This window comes from Dermacentor andersoni, chromosome 2 (genome assembly GCF_023375885.2).
Source record: "Dermacentor andersoni chromosome 2, qqDerAnde1_hic_scaffold, whole genome shotgun sequence".
In the NCBI taxonomy this organism is placed as follows: domain Eukaryota; kingdom Metazoa; phylum Arthropoda; class Arachnida; order Ixodida; family Ixodidae; genus Dermacentor; species Dermacentor andersoni.
This window is the reverse complement of record NC_092815.1, coordinates 204,279,879-204,300,345: the sequence shown is the minus strand read 5'-3', so window position 1 is coordinate 204,300,345 and position 20,467 is coordinate 204,279,879. Positions and strand designations below refer to the sequence as shown.

Genomic DNA, 20,467 nt, shown 5'->3' with positions numbered 1-20,467 from the left:
GTGGTAGATCGGCTGTTTGTTTAGCAGTCAGGCATCAGGTGTTACAAGGAACTTTCCTTTCAGTAGCCCTTACTTGTCACAGTGAAAGTCTACCCAGGGATAGCCAGAATTGAAGCGTCCTATGAGAAAGTGTGGCCTGGGAATTTATTACATGGCTTAGCTATTTATGTTCGGATAAGAGGATAATTAATTGGATGCATGTAGAACAGGCAGGAATTAGCCTGTTCAACAAAACAAGGTAATTGCATCGGCTCAGGTGGCATGCAAGATATGAAATGCATACAAAAAACAGATTTATCCATAGAATTGTGTCTGTGCGCTTCTTCTTGTCTCGTCCCACGTGGAAGGGCTGTTTTCATATGGCACTTAGTCACCAATATTGCTTCACCAATATTCACCAATATTCACCATTATTCCCACGCGGAAGGGCGGTTTTCATCTGGTACATATTCACCTATATTGCTTCACCAATATTCGCTACGTTATTATTCACCAATATTGCTTTTTTTCCGGCAATTATCAGAATCCGTGTGTTTCAGGAGAATGCTGTCGAGTCTTTGACCATAAAGAATATGATATTTAAGAAATGAAGATACTCTTTCCTCACAAACATTACAACAGTGGCGGACATCAAAATTAGCGTGATAATCACGAATATATAGCAAATTATTACCATTTCAATCATTAAGTCCGTTTGAAGTGCAGAATTGAAGATAGACAGTGCTTATAGCATAACCATATGTTCTATACTCTGCGCCTTTGCGATATATAGAGTGCTGCTGTCGCGAAACACGCTACTCTTTTAGTTACGATATTTGCTTACCGCATTTTGACAGTGCAGAAACAATGTACAAATATGGCGTATCACTAGTGTACTTCAAGCATAGCTATGTCATCCTCTGGTACACGTAAAGCAACAGTTTCTGTATTCAAGCGACAGTGGGAGCAACAGTAGCGAGTCGTTGAAGTCAATGGCCGGGCGTTGTGTTGGTAAGTCACTTTATTGCTCTAGCCAAGCCTCTCGCCGGCTCTCCATCGCTACCTTCATTAAGACAACAGGTTCGCGTTCAAATCAGATGGAGGTTCCCCCCTTGTTCTCATTTTTTCTGGACTGGGCAAGAGATACGTCCATGTATTAAGCTCCGTTGAAAAGCGACCACTCAAAAACAACGTTTCTCCATCTGATATGCACGGAACAGCATCTATTCTCAAGTGGGAAAGCGGCTGGGATTTTTAAGCAGCTCAAACGAGCCGCCGTGATTTCCGGGATAGTGGCGCGTGAGCACGCAGGCAGCTTATGAAAGAGAAGGGAAGAGGAGAAATAGGCGGAAAGACAGGGAGGTTAGCCAGTTCTCAGACCGGCTGGCTACCCTCTGCTGGGGAAAGGGGGTAAGGGGACTAAAATATAATAGAAAATACGTGTTGCAATAAGGGAAAAAAATAAAAGAGAAAAGGGAAAGGGCAAGAAGAATATGGCACTGCGTAAAGTTTGTCCCTAAGAGCAGTCCTCTGCAAGGAGCGCAGCAACGCTTTCAAAGCCTTCTGTGCTGAGGACGGTCTCGGCCAGTGTTCCGGGACCTTTTCCTCTGACAAAGGGCGTTTGTCAAAACAATCAAGCACTATTGAAAGTTCTTTCCTGGGCGCACTCAAGCCGATACATTCGCAGAGAAGGTGAGCGATTGTTTCTTCGCAGCTACAGTCATCGCATTTAGGGCTGTTGGCCATTCCTATCCGGAATGAGACGCATTCGTGAAGGCCACGCCACGCCACAAGCGGCATAGAAGCGTCTCCTCAGCTCTAGGTAGTCATGACAGAAAGCGGAGCCATAGTTTCGGGTCCAAGTTGTGGAGTTGGTAAATTCCATCAAGTTCCACTGCGCGAGTGCAAGTTCACGTACGAGCGAGCGAAACCCTGTAGCTCCGTCTGTTCTCGATAGAAAACTTGTGTAGCTACACAATGGGGACCATCATGAGCAGATCGGGAGGCCTCATCTGCACGGTCGGTTCCGTAGATACTGCAATGGCCCGGTACCCACTGATATGGTATGTTGTGGTTTTTTCTCTATTGCGTGGTGGTGAAGAAGTCTTATGTCAGTGACTCGTTCGGTCCATGACGAAATGGCGACATAATGCACTGGAGAGTGGCCTTCCAGTTGGAGAATATTGACCATGCCTGTGATGGTTCTTGAATTACGAACTCTAGAGCAGCACGGAGGGCGACGTGCTCTGCAGCTGTCGATGATGTAAAATGCGATGTCTTGAATTTTTTGGTGACGGACTTCGCAGGAATAACCACTACTCCTGCAGAACTTACAGAAGAAACTGGACCATCCGTGTAAATGTGAAGGCGGCCGCTGTATTTCTCATGCAGGAGCAGTAGTGTGGCTTGTTTCAGGGCTAAAATTGAGGACTGTGTTTTCATTTGGATTCCAGGAATGGTTAGGAGGGCTTCGAGGGGATGTAGGCACCACAACGGTAATGGTGGTCCTGCTGTAGGCGTGAAGTTCGAGGGAAGCACTGTACGATGCGAAGCAATAATATCGCTGAATCCAGAGTGTGAATTAAAGCAGAAAGTAAGGCGAGGTGCTGTGATGGAATTCAGGCGAAATGCCTGATGTGCTTTCTTAAGGCATCGACGCGAATACATGTGATTGGGTGATCACGCGTGTTGACTGCCGTGGCTGCTGAATATGCACATCTCCGAAGGCCAAGGCAGTGCTTGAGCTTGAACCGACTAGAGGATGTGTACGTTTGTTCTTCGGGTACTGCCCCGCACAGGTGAGCTGTAGCGCGCGAACGCGATGAAAAGTACAGTGGAAAGTTGAAGCATTGCTCGTACAGATGCATCCCAACATTTTCCCGCAAGAAATCTCGGCACATGGGTATGGTATGAAGAACTTTATTCAGGTCCTGAGGGATCAGTCTGGGACTGATGTGGGCCGCTCCCACGTCGGGACAGAGAAGCCGAGCCCCTCTGTCGTCACACCGGCCCTATGGACAGCCCTGAGTTGGTCCGCCAGCACTTTACTGTGCAGCATCCGCTCCCACCATTGTTCATCTTGAGAATTATCACCTGCCAACGCCAAGCAGCGCAAGACCATGTGTTCTAAATCGAGCAAACCCCCCCTTACTGCAATAGACTGAAACCCCGCCGTCCGGATTACTTTTATTCATGACAACCTCTCTCTGCTCGTACAATGACATCTGCAAACATAATTATCTATCAAGAACACACCTGCCTTTGCCGCACTCCTCGCTGTGCAGGGTCCAGGCAGTCACTCTCAGACTTCTGCAAAGAAGCACTTACCCGAGCCCCGCGGCTCTGCACACCATGCACCCCGAACGGTTCCCAAGCCCTGACTGCCCTCTGTGTGGTAGTTATGCGGACTTCGAGCATGTCCTGTGGGGCTGCGCTTCTGCCGGTCCCCCTTTCACCCAAGAGGAAATGATGAAACTCATTAGCGCCCAGGACCAGACCTCTCAAATCCTGGCAGACCAGAGCGCTCGCGAGAGGGCCGTCAGGTTTCACCTGATGGTCTCCGAGTGGGCCCTAGCCAGGTGACGTTGAGCTTACTCGCGTCTATTGTAGACCAAATAAAGTTGTTTCACTCACTCACCTATGACAACCGGGTTAGGGTACGTTCGTATCTGCAGAAGCCCTAATGTAACCGCCTGTGGCCTATTTAATTTAGAATGTGGCAGGGGGAATGCCCTGCGCCCAAATAGTGTTTGGTAATCCCGTTGTATGTTAAATGTTTGTCCCTGAACTCAGGAGCGGGAGATCCAGCCCCTTCAGGGAGTACACGGCACACTAACATCCTCGTGACTCTATGTGCGCCACCTCCCTGAGGTTACGCGGGGCTCCTTCCACTGTCCCCATGTGCACCGGGAACCAAGTATGCGAAGTGATATCCCTACCCTGCAGCAGTCTGTTAGTCGGTTCCGCAACAAGTCCTCTCGAGCAGGCTTTAATCGCAGATCGCGAGTCACTAAACACCAAAACTCTTCTTGAATCAATTAATGCTAGAGCAATAGCCACCTGCTCGTCAACCCCCGGATCTTTGGTATAAATGGAAGCGGCATTTCTGACCACGGTGAGTTTCCTGTTCATGAAGGTAATATGAGGGCTTCAAGACAGGTCACGATCTCTTATTACTCACAGAAAGCGGCGGTTCTTTTCATAACTAATAGCATGTCCATTAATTTTAATGACGTATCAGCCCATCGCCTTGCACGTAAAGGCCACCAGGGAACACTTCTCAGATGAGAGCTCTAGTCCCCGCTCTTGAATGTAGTTTGACGTCAGTGTAGTCGGTCTCTGACGCCTGGCACGTACGTGTAGACGCGTCACCCCTGATGCCTAGATGCAGATGTCGTCTGCGTATATTGACAGATGCACGGACCGTGGAAGTACAACAGCAAGGCCTATGAGGGCAAGGTTCAAGAGAGTGGTGCTCAGGACTCCACCTTGAGGCACACCGCGACAGGTACAGTGGTGCGTTGTTGTATCATCTTCTGTCTGTACAAAGATGGTTCTGACCTTCAAATAACTGTAAATTCCATAGTAGACACGGCCCCCCCATCCAATGTTCCCCAAGACATCCAGAATAGCTTCATGCGACACATTGTCGTATATGCCTATCACGTGCAAGAACATCGCCGCAGATAATCTCTGTAGGTTTTTTTTTTTTTTTTGCTTTACAGACCAGACAATGTTCATCACATTACCTATAGAGGACCGGCCACGCAGAAAGCCGGTCATAGCATCAAGGTATATTTTGTTATGCTCCAGGTACCACTCTAGGCGAGCCAGTAACATGCTCTCCAATACCTTTCCAACGCAGCTGGCTAGTTCGATGGGGCGATAGGAATCCAGGTCCAGAGGAGTTTTGCCTGATTTGAGAAGAACCAGGCGGCTGAATTTCCACGAAGGAGGAACCAATCCGTTGCACCAAGAGTCATTGTATATGGTTAGAAGAACACGCCTAACTGTTTGACCGAGGTTACATAGGGCCATGTAGGTGACACCATCAGCTTCACGTGATGAGGAACGCCTGCATGCTGCCAAAGCTGCTTGAAGCTCCTCTACAGAGAACGACTTGGCCTTCTGGGAATCTCATGACATCGGTGCGTTTCCTAGATTACTTGCGGTGAACGCGGACCCCTTACCGGCAACCCTCACGCAGAAGTCTTCTACTACTTCAATTTCGCGACGACCTTGGTGGATAGCAACGCAGCTTATAAGGTGCAGATACAAGGAGGGGAGCACGTACTGAGACCTTAACGGTACATTTGTCGCAATCGCATCATGTACGAAAGCTTATATAAAACACTTACATATGTTACGGCTAACGAAGCTGAAGCGAGCAATAGCTATAACTGGATTAAGGCGCCACTAGCGACCCTGATTAATTCGTATTTACGGTATAGAAATTGTCACGGCTTGTCACGCATTCGCCGTTGGCGCGAAGTCGTCGACGGGGTATAAAAGCTGGTTGGTCGTTCTGCACTCAAGCGAACGCAGTGAAGGAGTCAGAGTCAGGAGAAACACAGAAAAAAATATTTATCGACTGCCAATGACACAAAGTTTAAAAGATACAAAAAAAAACGCAAGGACACTAACACAGATTCACTTAATCTAGATCAATGATGAATACTAAACAAATACAACGAACCGGTAACAGTAAATATAGAAATTAACACCACACAAAACACTTAACGGTGGTCAACTAAACAGAGTTCAAAAGAAAACAAATGATGACATACGCATGGTCGTGCAGCAGCAGCAAGTCCATAAAACCTGGAGTCGTCGGCAGAGCTTTCCCGAAGAACGCTGGCAAGCCGATCTCGTTGCGATGGATGCGATTGCTGGGCTGGGTTTCCCGGGAGTCTAGGTCTGACGTCTTTCCTCGAGCACAATTGACAAGGAGAGCGTCTTGTCACTGAAACCGCTTACTGGACCGAGGTGTTGAAGCGCGTAGTCGTTGTAGTTAAGCTTCTAGCTGAGCGCAATGAACATAGCGTTTAGGGGAACTGAGGAGATTTTCGGTTCACCAAGAAATGGCAATTATATGGGAGTGCTTGAGGCCATTGCCACGTTTGATCCCTTTCTAGAAGAGCACATCAAACGCTACTGGAACAAAGCAAAAGGTCACCAATCGTATCTGTCAAAAACCATTTGTGATTAATTTATCGAGCATATGGCAAAGGTTGTCAAGGAACGCCTCGTTGACGAAATGAAACGCGCAAAATACTTCTCTTTAATTGTTGATTCGACTCCAGACATTACTCACGTTGATCAGCTGCCAGTTGTTTTACGATACTGTTTAAATGGGAAAGTGTACGAACGCTGTCTTGGATTTGTTCCAATTTAATCGCATAGCGGCCTGTATCTTTTCGATACCGTGATGTCCCTCTTGACGACCAATGGCATCTCAATTGATTGTAGGGGCCAAGGTTATGATAATGCGAGTAATATGTCGGGAAAATACAAAGGACTACAAGCTCAAATCAGACACCTGAACAAATTGGCAATCTACGTCCCGTGTGCTGCTCATTCACTGAACTTAATTGGCGCGTGTAGCGTTGACAGTTGCCTTGAGGCAGCCAAATTTTTCACTGTAATTCAGAGACTGTGTGTTCTTTGCTGCCTCACCTAAGCGATGGAGGTATCTTTTGGACAGCATGGGAGGAACTGGCCAGCAGCTTGTTTTGGAAAGTGTCCCTGAGACCAGGTGGTCAAGACACGCTGAATCATGTAAGGCCATTCTCAAAAATTTTAATGCAGTCTTGTGTTGCCTTGAACCTATATCAAAGAACGAAGAAGAAAACGGTGACACTACGAACGAAGCGCACTCCCTCTTCAAGAAAATGACAAAGCTAGAGATTTCATTCATGGCGATTTTCTGGAGTGAAATCTTGGAGCGCTTTGACAAAACGAGCGCAGCACTTCAGAAACCAGGCCTAGACATTTCAACTGCTGTAGACCTGCTGAGCTCTCTAGAAGGCTTTGTTAATTATTTGCGACCTTCTTTGATACCTTCGAAGAGAGAGCACGCACGCTAAGTACCAATCAACGTTATCAGCATGAAGACAACGGCATCGTTTTGAGTAAGCACGGGGACGGAAAAAGCGATAGTGTGCTACAAGGTAAAAAAAGTTCATCGTAGAGATCTACAATCTTGTACTTGACAGTCTAGGCTCTGCTTTGCGAGTGCGAAAGGCTGCCTACACTGAACTCTGCGAAAGGTTCGGATTCTTAAAATGGCTGACAGAAGTTGGGAGCGAGCCCTTTCTGGCACAGCAGGCTGAGAAGTTGGTGAAAACCTACAAAAATGATTTGGAGCCAGGATTTTCCGCTGAAATCATTGAGTTTGCGAACTTTCTGCGCAAATCTGTGTGCCAGGACACGAGTCCACTGCGAATAATGAAGTTGATTGTTACTGATCTCGGGGCCGTGCGGATGTTGGGAGAGATGGAGTCGGGAGACCCAGGCGACCACAGCAAACCGATATTAGTTTACCCAAACTCGACACAGAAAAGTTAAAACTCGAAAAAGAAGAGACAAAACTCAATTCGCAAAAACTAAAACTCCACATTTGCATAGCCAAAGCAATGTCATTATCTTCGCCTACGTGCGTCCTTAGTGCGTTTCGCGAAAAAGTCCGGCAACCCTGGCCTATGGCTGCAAGCTAACAAAAAGAAACGCTCTTACAAAGTTCTGTTGTCGCACGTAACTCCAAGTCCGATGGGCGTCGGCTCTTGATCCCAGTCGGTGCTCCTGCCGATTTGCAAGCTTTGTTGTCGTGGCATTGACCGGCCAGCTCCTCCGTCTCGGATGTCGGTGCCCCGAACTATGTCGGTGACGTGACACTCCGACCTTCCTGGTCAGGCCTACCTCCGGGCTCCGCCGCTACCTCTCCGAGTGCCGACGAGAAGCCCCGGGGACTACCATTCGTGCTGGTGTGCCGAAGAAGGGGGATCCAATTTCTGGAGTGCCTGGCAGCACCGTGGGAGGCTGCAGCAGGTCCAGGGAGCCTCGCTCGCACGTCGCCGAGGTCGACGGCCACACCCTGGATAGCCAGCGTCAGGGGCCAGTCCGAACCTCCATGGCTCCCATCGCCAGTGCGAAGCTGGCACTCCAACTTTCTTGGCCCAGAGCCACGTCGATAATCCCAGCTTGGCGCCGCTTCTCCCCCGATCCCACCTCGGTTCACGCGCCTCGAGGGATCGTGCCGTTTGGACTGTTCGGCGCACATCGTCCTGTTTTCTTTTTGTGCCCCATCCCTCTTACATATGACACGAAACAAAGCTTATTGATGTGTTTTCGAACCTTTCTATTGCTTTGCGAAGGTACTTAAGCTTACCCGTGGCAAACTGTGAGACCGAACGATCCTTTCCAAGTTGTCGCTGATAAAAAATCGCCTTCGTTCGAGCCTATACATGAATAGTTCCAATAAGTTCGTTGTGTCGCCTCCCAGCCTCCACGTTGCCAATGAAACGCTGAGCAGTGTAATTCAATATATGCAAATCTTCGTTGTTCGTCTCTTGCTTGTTCTTTTCGTGATTTTTAGCGCGCTTATAAAGAACTGTATTTTTGTTGTTTTTGATAGTGCCACGTTTATTTGGTGTCGTCCTTGCTTCTCTTACCTTTAACGAAAATATTTACAGTTGGTAAAATTACAGTTGGTAATTTTTATCAGTATTCTAGTGCATTTTATGGTGTTCGTATTGGCTGAAGTATTGCATATATTTATTGCATATTTATAGAGTAACGTGTATAACGCTTAGTGCAGTCTGATGCTTGAATTTTAATAAAGAATGTTTTGGATACAACCATGCGTCTCCTCACGGAATTAAACTTAGTGATGCTAACAAAGCCTAGCTTCAGAAGGATCGACATCTGAGCTGTGTTGCCTTTTCTGCGTTCTTGTTCGTCTTGAGTGCACAAAATTTTTCCTTAAAGCCTAGCTTTTAGTGAAAACAGAATGCAGTATAATCAGAAAGTGAACATATGTGTTGGTGTTTACAACAGCACGCGTTTCAAGCAAGTTTTGTTGATTTCCTGATAATAATAACAATAATAATCATCCCCTTGATCGCACTTTGTTCTTTTTAATTTAGTGAAATTAAAATGAAACGGCATATTTCCAGTAGAGTAGCAGGCGACAGGGGGGGGGGGGGGGTCAGTATAGGGAAAGGGGGCCTGCGTGCGCATTATCCCAGGGCCCCCATTTTTCGTAATCCGGCCCTGGTTACTAAGGTGTTCTCCGTTAATTCTTATCCCCAATTCTTCACGATTCAGGTCTCTGAATACCTCCTGTAAACACGCTGTCAATAGCATTGGAGAGATCGTATCTCTCTGCCTGACGCCCTTCTTTATTTGGATTTTGTTGCTGTCTTTATGCAGGACTACGGTGGCTGTGGAGCCGCTATAGATACTTTTGAGTATTTTTACATACGTCTCGTCTACGCCCTGATTCCGTGATGCCTGCATGACTGCTGCGGTTTCGATTGAATCAAACGCTTTCTCCTAATCAATGAAAGCTATATATAATGGTTGGTTATATTCCGCGCATTTCTCTATCACCTGAGTGATAGTGTGAATATGGTCTATTGTTGAGTAGCCTTTGTGAAATCCTGCATGGTCCTTTGGTTGACAGAAGCCTAACGTGTTCCTGATTCTGATTCTATTTGCGATTACCGGCGATTTCAATTGAATCGCAGATCGACGTTAGTGCTGCGGAACTGGAAAGAATAGTAAGCGAACGCAGAAAGCTCATAAATTTATGGTGTTTTGCGATGCCAAATCAGCCTTGCAGGCGCCAAAGTTTTTTTTATGAAAGACAAGGATATATTACCTGCCCTTCCTGGAAATCGCGGCACTTTATCACAGTGCCCAGCGAGATGACAATTTGCTCACTTTTAAATGGGGTGCCTCGTCATTGTGATGTGATTGACAATGAACTCCCTCACAGTGAGACAAGATCGGCATTTTCGTCCTCTGATAAGTATGAATTGCCTACTAGCGACCCGACACCTACTTAATGATCAAGGCACTCGTGCAGGACCCTACAAAGGCATACAGTACTCATCCTATCAATATCCACAGACGCCTACATATGATTGACTCAGACGGCAAATTCTGTTTATCCCAAAGATTACGCAGAGAAAAACGTCATTGCTATACAGGATGCAGCTAGGCTTTACCAGAGTCCTTCCATGTTTTTCTGGTCACGAAACTCCGCCGTCACGCTATGGGAGAGGTTCATATTATTACGATATCATCGAGTGATGCTGAAGGTACGAGCCGCCGCGAGAACGACGACGAAGTGGGTCGGTGCCCTTTTGCCGCGAGCGAGTGTCGGCCTGGCGATCTGGCTCCAGTGTAAATAACCTGTATATAGCTTCTTTATTCTGTGTCTTTCCACACGTAACATTCTGGTGGAGGTCGGCGATCCCCGTCCTCACCACGGAACTCCGGAGTGGTCGGTACATCGAGCTTGTCACCATGCCTCCCGGTGACGAGACTGCCTCTGCATCGGCTTCGGCTTGTCCGACTGCTCCAATTATCACGGTTGCTCAACATCGCGACCCTGGCGTGTTCTCTGGCCTGGAGGGAGAGGACGTTGACGATTGGATCAAGCTCTACGAACACGCCAGTGTTAATAACAGGTGGGACCCAACGATCATGCTCGCCAATGTCATCTTTTATCTCGGCGGCACCCCACGCGTGTGGCACCAAACGCATGACGACGAGATAAACAGCTGGGACAGTTTCAAAGAAAAGCTCAGGGAACTGTTCGGCGACCCCATTGGGCGCAAGGCTGCCGCGAGAAAGGCTCTTGCGTCTCGTGTTCAGACATCTACAGAGCCTTACGTTTCATACATTTTCGACGTCTTGGCTCTCTGCCGCAAAGCTGACGATACTATGTCTGAGGCAGATAAAGTGTCGCACGTGCTCAAAGGCATCGCCGACGATGCTTTCAATTTGCTTGTTTTCGGCCACGTCTCGACTATCGACGCCATCATCAAAGAATGCCGTCGCCTTGAACAATCTAAGAGCCGCCGTATCACACATCACATCACGCGGCTCCCCAACACTGCCGCTACGTCGACATGTGAGGGTCGACCGCGTCAAACCACCCCCTGTGATGATGTCACTCGTATTGTTCGCCGCGAGCTCGAGGCCGCCTGTTTGCCAGCTTTCTCCGCGACGCCGCCCGATCCACCAGCAACCACGATTGCGCTGATTCAGGCAGTCGTCAGAAAGGAATTTGAGAACATGGGTCTCAACTCCGTGTGTCCATCGTCTACACCAACGGTTCCCCAGTTCTCTAGCAGCCCTCCTCGTCCCCGCCAGCCTTTCTCTCCCACACCGCGCCGCAACCCGTCCGAATGGCGTATCCCTGATGACAGGCCGATCTGCTTTCACTGCTGTCGCATCGGCCACGTCGCTCGTCACTGCCGCAACCGATCGCCACCACCTCCTCGGACATACACCGCCGCTCATTCCCGCCCCTTTGGACCTTCTGTTCCCTATGCCACCCGCCATGACCCCATTGCTGCTGATGCTCCTGCCCCGAACCTTCGCTACAGCCGCTCGCCCTCACCTCGACGCCATCAGTCTCGTTCGCCCCAACCCCGTCGCTTCTCTCCGTCGCCTATCGCCTCCCGGATCCAGCCGGAAAACTAGGCACTGCAGCTTCTGGAGGTGAAGCTGCCTTGTCCACTCTGCCCTCAAATCCTCTGCTGACGTTGCACACGAACCAAAACCTTCTTGACGTTGACGTTGATGGCTATCCTGTCACGGCACTCATCGATACTGGTGCACATCTTTCTATTATGAGTGCTGCCTTCCGACGACGACTGAACAAGCTCCTCACCCCAGCGTCGGCACGCGTCGTCCGCGTTGCGGATGGCGGTACTGTGCCTATCATCGGCATGTGTACGGCACGTGTCAGCATCGCCGGCCGCCACACTCCTGTCCTCTTCACCGTGATTGCTCATTGCCCCCACGACCTCATTCTCGGCCTCGATTTTCTCTCCGCGCATTCTGCTCTTATTGACTGCTCTGCCAGTACCCTTCGCCTTGAGTTGCCGATTCTCACAGAACCTTCTGACTCACCCCAGTGCCGCCTACGCCCCACCGGCTTTATTCGCCTGCCGCCAAAATCAATAGCCTATATTGAACTCTTGTCTTTCCCACCAGTCCCTGATGGCGAGTACCTCGTCACTCCTCTGCCCGACATTCCGCTACAGTATGACGTTACCGTGCCTCACAGTATACTTACCATTACGGCGAACCGCACTTTCATGCCTATCTTTAACTTTGGATTGGCAAAGCAAATTCTACCGCAAGGTATTTGCCTTGCCAACGTTGATTGTCTCGGCGACCATCACGTGGCAACATTATCGACCGATGCTTCTTGCGAGCTTAGGGGGCCCATCATGCCAGCCTCGGCCGCCGACCCCAAGATACAGAAAATGATCGCGACGGACCTGTCTTCTGCGCAGGCTGAAGACCTTTACCAAGTGTTATCGTCCTACAGAGATATTTTCGATTTCGACGATCGCCCTTTAGGCCAGACGCTCGCGGTCAAGCATCCGATTCTTACTGGCGATGCTACTCCTATTCACCGACGACCATATCGAGTTTCTGCGTCTGAACGCCGAGTAATTCAAAGTGAAGTCAACAAAATGCTAGACAAAAACATCATTGAGCCGTCTTCCAGTCCCTGGGCGTCACCTGTAGTGTTGGTTAAGAAGAAGGATGGCACGTGGCGCTTCTGTGTAGACTACCGCCATTTGAACAACATTACTAAGAAGGACGTCTACCCGCTCCCACGTATAGACGACGCCCTTGACTGCCTCCACGGTTCCAGCTATTTCTCTTCCATTGGTCTTCGTTCTGGATACTGGCAGATTGCTGTTGACGACATGGACAGAGAAAAAACCGCGTTCATCACACCTGATGGCCTATACCAATTTAAAGTAATGCCGTTTGGATTATGCAACGCCCCTGCCACCTTTGAGCGTATGATGGACTCCTTGCTCCGTGGTTTCAAATGGTCCACCTGTCTATGCTACCTCGACGACGTCATCGTCTTCTCGCCCACGTTCGACACTCACCTTGAGCGTCTAACAGCTATACTTGACGTATTTCGAAAGGCGAACCTGCAACTTAACTCGTCCAAATGTCGTTTCGGCCGCCGCCAAATTACTGTTCTGGGCCACCTCGTTGACGCTTCCGGAGTACAGCCTGATCCCGACAAAACTCGCGCTGTCCGAGACTTTCCGGTTCCGAAGACAGCCGCAGACGTTCGAAGTTTTCTCGGGCTATGCTCGTACTTTCGTCGTTTTATTCAAGATTTTGCGGCAATTGCTAGACCCCTGACTAATCTATTGAAGAAAGGCGTACAATTCTTGTGGGGCCCTGAAGAAGCCGCCGCCTTCTCTCGTCTCGTCACTCTTCTCTCCTCACCACCCATTCTCGCCCACTTCGACCCTGATGCCCCTACAGAATTGTGCACAGATGCCAGCGGTCATGGCGTCAGTGGCCCAGCGTCAGTGTGGCCAGGATCGTGTTATTGCTTATGCAAGCCGCCTCCTCACACCATCGGAGCGCAACTATTCCATTACAGAACGCGAATGCCTTGCTGTAGTCTGGGCGGTTGCGAAGTTCCGTCCCTACCTTTACGGTCGCCCTTTTTCCGTAGTCACTGACCATCATGCTCTCTGCTGGCTCTCATCGCTAAAGGATCCTACAGGCCGGCTTGGTCGATGGGCTTTGAGGCTACAAGAATTTTCATATTCCGTGGTCTACAAGTCTGGCCGCTTGCACCAAGACGCTGACAGCTTGTCGCGTTACCCTGTTGACGACCCTGACTCCTCCAATATTACCAGTGCTGCTTGTGTATTCTCTGTGTCGCAGCTGGTTCATTTCGCCGACGAGCAACGTCGTGACGCCTACATCAGAGCCCTCATCGACCGTTTTGAACACTCTCCGGCCGACGCCACTTTACGCCTCTTCGTCCTCCGCGACGGTACTCTGTACCGTCGTAACCTTCATCCGGACGGCTCTGAGTTCCTACTTGTCATACCTAAGCACCTCCGCTCAACCGTTCTACAAGAACTTCACGACGCACCAACAGCAGGACACCTCGGCGTATCTCGAACCTATGACCGTGTACGTCGCCGTTTTTTCTGGCCGGGCCTTGCCCGTTCCGTACGACGTTACGTCGCCGCTTGTGAACTTTGCCAACGACGCAAGAAGCCTTCCCAGCTCCCCGCCGGTTACCTGCAGCCGCTCGACATCCCCGCCGAGCCCTTCCATCGTGTCGGCTTAGACCTTCTCGGCCCATTTCCGGAATCTACATCAGGAAACAAGTGGGTTGCAGTCGCGGTGGACTACGCGACCCGCTATGCCGTAACCCGCGCTCTTCCGACCAGTTGCGCAACTGATGTTGCGGACTTCCTCCTGCATGATATCATTTTGATTCATGGTGCCCCGCGTCAATTGCTAACAGACTGTGGCCGTACGTTCTTAGCCAAAGTCATTGACGACATCATGCGTGCCTGCTCAATACAGCACAAATTTACCACCTCCTACCACCCTCACACGAACGGCCTCACTGAGCGTTTGAACCGCACCCTTACAGACATGCTATCCAAATACGTTTCAGACGACCACCGTGACTGGGACCAGGCTCTACCTTACATTACATTTGCGTATAACTCTTCCCGTCTCGAAACTGCTGGCTTTTCGCCTTTTTACCTCTTGTATGGCCGTGAACCGACGCTACCACTGGACACTGTGCTTCCGTCCACAGCTTCAACTAGCGCTTATGCCCGTGACGCTATCGCCCATGCTGACCATGCTCGCCAACTTGCGCGCACTCGTCTACAAGTCTCTCAAGGCAAACAGAAGCAACGCTACGACCTCCGTCACCGTGATGTCCATTTTGTGCCCGGCGCCCTCGTGTTGCTTTGGTCACCATCACGTAAAGTTGAGCTTTGTGAAAAGCTGCTTTCCTGCTACACAGGCCCCTATCACGTGCTTTGCCAAGTAACCGATGTCACCTACGAAATCGCTCTAGCCACGCCCACTACGTCCTCCACTGTGACAGCCAGTGACATTGTCCACGTCGCCCGACTCAAACCCTACAACCCTCCACGCGCCTTGGATATTTAACAGCACCGTGACGGCGCTTTTGCCGCCGGGGAGTAGTATTACGATATCATCTCGTGATGCTGAAGGTACGAGCCGCCGCGAGAACGACGACGAAGTGGGTCGGTGCCCTTTTGCCGCGAGCGAGTGTCGGCCTGGCGATCTGGCTCCAGTGTAAATAACCTGTATATAGCTTCTTTATTCTGTGTCTTTCCACACGTAACAATATGCTGCCCAAAGGTGCCGCGACGCGGCGCCACTGTGCCAAAGAGGGCACAGGGGTAGCACACTCTCAAGTTCAACAAATGGCCACAGAGGGCGAAAAAATCGACCGCGCGCCGCTGCTAACAAAGCCGACGTAGTAGCATCACTTTCGGGATTCGTTCGTTAGTTCCAACATTTCCCGGTAGAGGCGTCGTAATAAGCGCAATTTTATCTTACAAACTTTCTCTTACAATTACCGAAGCATTTTCTTTTACATAAAAACAGGGCAAAATTATCATTGCTAATTAGATATTGTGCTCTTTGTTAGTAAGTTTATTGTTTCTTCGCCATAATAAACGCAAATAGCGTTCAGCATCATCGATCTTTCACGTGACCTCTGGCCTGGATTTAAAATTTTTACCGGTATTTCCGAGTGCACGGCGGCACGGATTCATTCGTTCGTACACTCAAGACTGCTTTGTTTCTAAAACTAGTTTCTTGCGCTTCGATGTCTCGCGTTATTTAACTTGGGGTGAAGTTACGTGTTTCCAAGCGGACATGTAAGCCCGGCAGTTGGGTTTCGGTCGTGAGCCATTCGGAACAGGTCTGCATCGAAACGGGAGCTGGATTTTGCTGCGGCTGACAACGGCAATAACGGTGAGTCGTTTAACACCGCTGCTTGAATCGTTATATAATGTCCGTGTCATTACCTTCCAGGCGGGCACAAGTTAACGAACTAGATCCTGCATTACATATGGGCAGTGAGGATCTCAGTTGCTGTTTCCTAAATAAACCTTTACTTGCGAGGCTGTCGTTTGGTTTACACACACAACCAGGAAAGAAAGAGCGATATCGGAACGCGCGTCTCATTTTTCATGTTATTGTAGCCGTGGTTGTAGGTGACTGAGTAGCCTTATCAATATACATATTAAACATTTTTTTCGAGTCGGTCGGCAACGTCTTTCGTCAACAAAACCGAATAATCCTTTGGTAAAATAAAATGAAAGTACAGAATTTAATGTATTAAACAGTTGCAAGCATGATAATTCACCCATATTTCGTACTTGTTGGTTCCAAATGTTCTTGCTGTTCAGATTGGTTTACCGTAGGGCATTTATTTTTGCAGTAGTGAAGCGGTGCATCACGTTCGTGCAGAAAAATAATGCATCAGTTCTAATAGCTTCATGACTTTCATGCATTTGTTTGTGGAACTAGCAGTGTGATCACTTCTAGTGTATAAATGAACCCACAAATGTTCTCATTTGTGATCTTAATAGTACTTGCGCTGTTAACATGCATTGTAGTTAGGCAGACATCAATTTTATGGTCAATAGCAATATTTATTTAACATGCTGCTTAAGCACCCTAGAACAGACAGTGTACATTTGCATGTGTTCTGTAGTCGCAAATCATTACAACATATATGTCACACCTTTTTGCATTTTAAAACTTTGCTTTTTCAATTTCTGATTCAGTCAAAATTTCTGTTCCAGACATGCAGTAATGAAGACGGCACCAGTATAAAGCAACACACTCCACGCACTAAACAGAAGCTGCTGCCTGCTACAACAAGGTCATTGTGTGGACATTGGCTACTACTACAAGGTAAACAACACATGGTTCAGAAATAAATATGTTTGATATATGCTGTATTGGCTTGCTGTTTGCAGCAGATATGAATGTTTGTTCATATTTATGGTTCAGTATAATTGGTTCGAACATATAAAACACACATAAATTTGGCTAATCTGTGCTGTATCTCATGTGTCACCGTTTTGCCTCAACAGAGTCTATGCCAAGCACATCTTGGTCATCACAGGAGCTCCTATCTGCGCCAACAGGAAGGGGCTAGAGCCGAATTTGCAAGGCTTTTACACCAAGAACAAAGAAGCACATGCAGAAGAATATGAATGAGATATCAAGTCTGCAGAGGACTGTGTCAAGACTGAAAAGAGCTTCAGCCACCATTCCACCAGCACGGACATTTGGTTGAGTCATCCAGGTAACTCAAAAAGGACTTTCTAGAAATTCTTCGTCTTCAGGTGCACCTGCAACATCTGACCAAGCACGGACGACGCTGGCCAAAAGATTGAGTTCCATCAGTTTGCCCTTAATCAGCTTCCTAGCCATGTTCATTCCGTTTGTGCCAAGTGTAATTTTTCTTCTATAAATGCAAGCTTTCTCATTGCCCATTTTTGTTAGAGGTCATTCATCCTCATCCAAATATAAAGGTCAACCGATTCTTCGCTGATACTTAATACCAGTCACTGTCTAGCAGCCTAACATATCTGTAGCAGTATCTTCTAGTGTATGTTGTCATGCGCAATTCCTCTCCTGAAATAGCTGATGCAGCATCAGCATGCATCTTGCATTAACCTATGCACATGTGCTATGCACCATTTTACTTTTCTTGATGTTTTTAGCCTTCAATGCTTGCAGAGCAGAGTGGCTTCTCTCTTGAATGCAAGCTTTCTCATTTTCCATATTCCTAGTCTCGTTGATGATTGCTCCTCTTCCTTGATAGCCTGGGTCTTTGTGCAAGCTACAGTGAAGTGATTGATTGCAGAATCTGGTTTTGCTGCCACACTTGGCTGTGGTAACTGTGTTACGTTTCTCAGATGTGGGGGCCTGGTCAGTTGCATTGGTAAGCAGTCCCTCGAGGTAAGCATTTGCTCCTGCAGTCCGCAAAGCGACTTAGACTCCCAGTATACACACACCGTAACTGGTGCGCCCCGTTCGTTCTGGCCTGCTGCAGTAATGGGCAAATTGTGCTTGGGGCTTACCTCGGCCATGATTTGCTCAAAACGGAGACCAGCATATTTGCTCACATGGTTCGAAGTGTATGAAGTTGATAGCCGTATGGGTGGAAAGGCCTGCAAGAATGGCTGCCGAAGGTGATGCCCACAAAAGCGACTTGTCCACATTGCGACAAAGTGTGAGCCACACATAGCAGCCCCCGAAAGAAAATAAATGTGCACGTTGGAAAGGAGTTAACGCTAAAATGCCGGCTAGTCCATGTCGCTGTGTTGGTTGCGGCAGCAGATGCCTGCGTCACCTGATTGCTTCGCAATGGAAGTTGCTCATCTTCAACGGCAACTGTTGGTTCAAACAGGTGCGAGACTCTGTCCAATCTGTTTGTACCGCAGGTTGTCGCTCGTTACCAGACCACCACATGTGACAAAGGCAAGCATTATGCCGTAAGATGGTTCGTAGCCAATGTATAATGTATTGTCTGAACCTCATGCGGTGACTGATTGCTGTTTAATCTTGCTGTTATGCCACTTGGTTACGGTCGCAGTTTTATGTTTTTCGAATATTGCGGCCTGGTCGGTTGCACTGGGAAGCAGCCTCTCGTAGTAAGCATTTGATCCTGCAGTCTGCACAGCGACATAGACTCCCAATTTACGCACACCGTGATTCGTGCTCCCCGTTCACCCTTTCCTGCTGCAGCCATGGGCAAATTGTGCCTCTGGCCTTTCTCGGCCGCGATTAGGCATGAACGGAGACCAGCATAAGTGCTTACATGGTCGGACGTGTATGAAGTTGGGTGGAAAGGCCCGTAAAAGTGGCTGATGAAGGTGATGCCCACGAAAGCGACTTGTCCATATTGAGACAATGTGGGACACCAAGTGTGAGCCACACATTAGCGGCCTCCAAAAGAAAAGAAACATGCAGGCTGGAAAGGAGTCAATGCTAAAATGATGGGTAGTCCATGTCGCTGTGTAGGCTGCGGCAGCAGATGCCTGCGTCACTTGATTGCTTTGCACTGCAAGTTGCTCATCTTTAACAGCGACTGTCGCCGCAAACAGGTGGGACACTCTGTCCAATCTGTTTCTGCTGCTGGTTGTTGCTCGTTAGTAGACCACCACGTGCGACGAAGGCAGACACTACGCCTGTAGGTAGGCAGCTCAATGTACCCTAAGAGACCCGTGTATGTGAATGCTCACTGTTGCCATATGGTTCGTCGCCAATGTATAATGTATTGTCTGAACCTCATGCGGTGACTGATTGCTGTTTAATTTTGCTGTTATGTCACTTGGTTATGGTCGCAGTGTTATGTTTTTAGAATATTGCGGCCTGGTCGGTTGCACTGGGAAGCAGTCTCTCGACGTAAGCATTCGCTCCTGCAGCCTGCACAGCGACATAGACTCCCAATTTTCATGCACCGTGATTCGTGCTCCCCGTTCGCGCTTTCCTGCTGCAGCAATGGGCATGTTGTGCCTCTGGCCTTTCTCGGCCGCGATTAGGCATGAACGGAGACCAGCATACGTGCTTACATAGTCCGATGCGTATGAAGTTGATAGCCAGATGGTTGGAAAGGCCCGCAAAAGTAGCTGATGGAGGCGATGCCCACGAAAGCGACTTGTCCATAGTGAGACAATGTGAGACAGCAAGTGTGAGCCACACATTAGCGGCCCCCGAAAGAAAAGAAACGTGCAGGTTGGAAAGGAGTGAATGGCTAAAATCTGGGGTAGCCCATGTCGCTGTGTAGGCTGCGGTAGCAGATGCCTGCGTCTCCCGATTGCTTCGCAATGCAATTTGGGCATTTTTAACGGCGACTGTCGCTGCAAACAAGTGGCACACTCTGTCCAATATGTTTCCGCTGCTGGTTGTTGCTCGTTAACCTGACCACCACGTGCGACGACGACGGTGAGCCGTTTACGAGCTCGCGTCAATGATTCCAGCGTATCTCGACATGCAAACTTTATTTCTGCTATTGCACGAGAATGTACACTGCTTGTCTTCTGCCAATAAAGTCGCGCGTTCTGTTCACTCACTTGTGGCTTGTTTGTATGGGCGTCAGTAGAGGCTCTTGGCAATTAGAACGCACCACCTACGCGGCAGCGAAGGCATTGAGGCATGCCGCATAGCCTGCAGGGCAAGCACGGCGCGTACCAGCGTACGCGACCGGCAAAAAACGGCCATATTGAATTTTGCTCTAAAAAAAATATGTGCACTTCCGCTTCCGGTTTGAGCAACGTCATCTGGCGTCCCCCAAAGTAAGTTCCATGCGCTGCCGCTGCTTATTTTCGAACCACGGCGGAAGGTACAGTTTCCCTTCTCTAAGTTTGTTCTTTATTCTATGGAGGGCATC

The 20,467-nt window shown here is 48.8% G+C and overlaps 1 long non-coding RNA gene across 1 annotated transcript; it reads left to right on the top strand.

Moving 5' to 3' along the window:
- Positions 1-16,626: 16,626 nt before the first annotated feature.
- Positions 16,627-20,145, top strand: LOC140216001 (uncharacterized). The gene is made up of 2 exons (XR_011892645.1): positions 16,627-16,977; positions 17,160-20,145. It is a non-coding gene; the product is annotated as an uncharacterized lncRNA (long non-coding RNA).
- Positions 20,146-20,467: the final 322 nt, after the last annotated feature.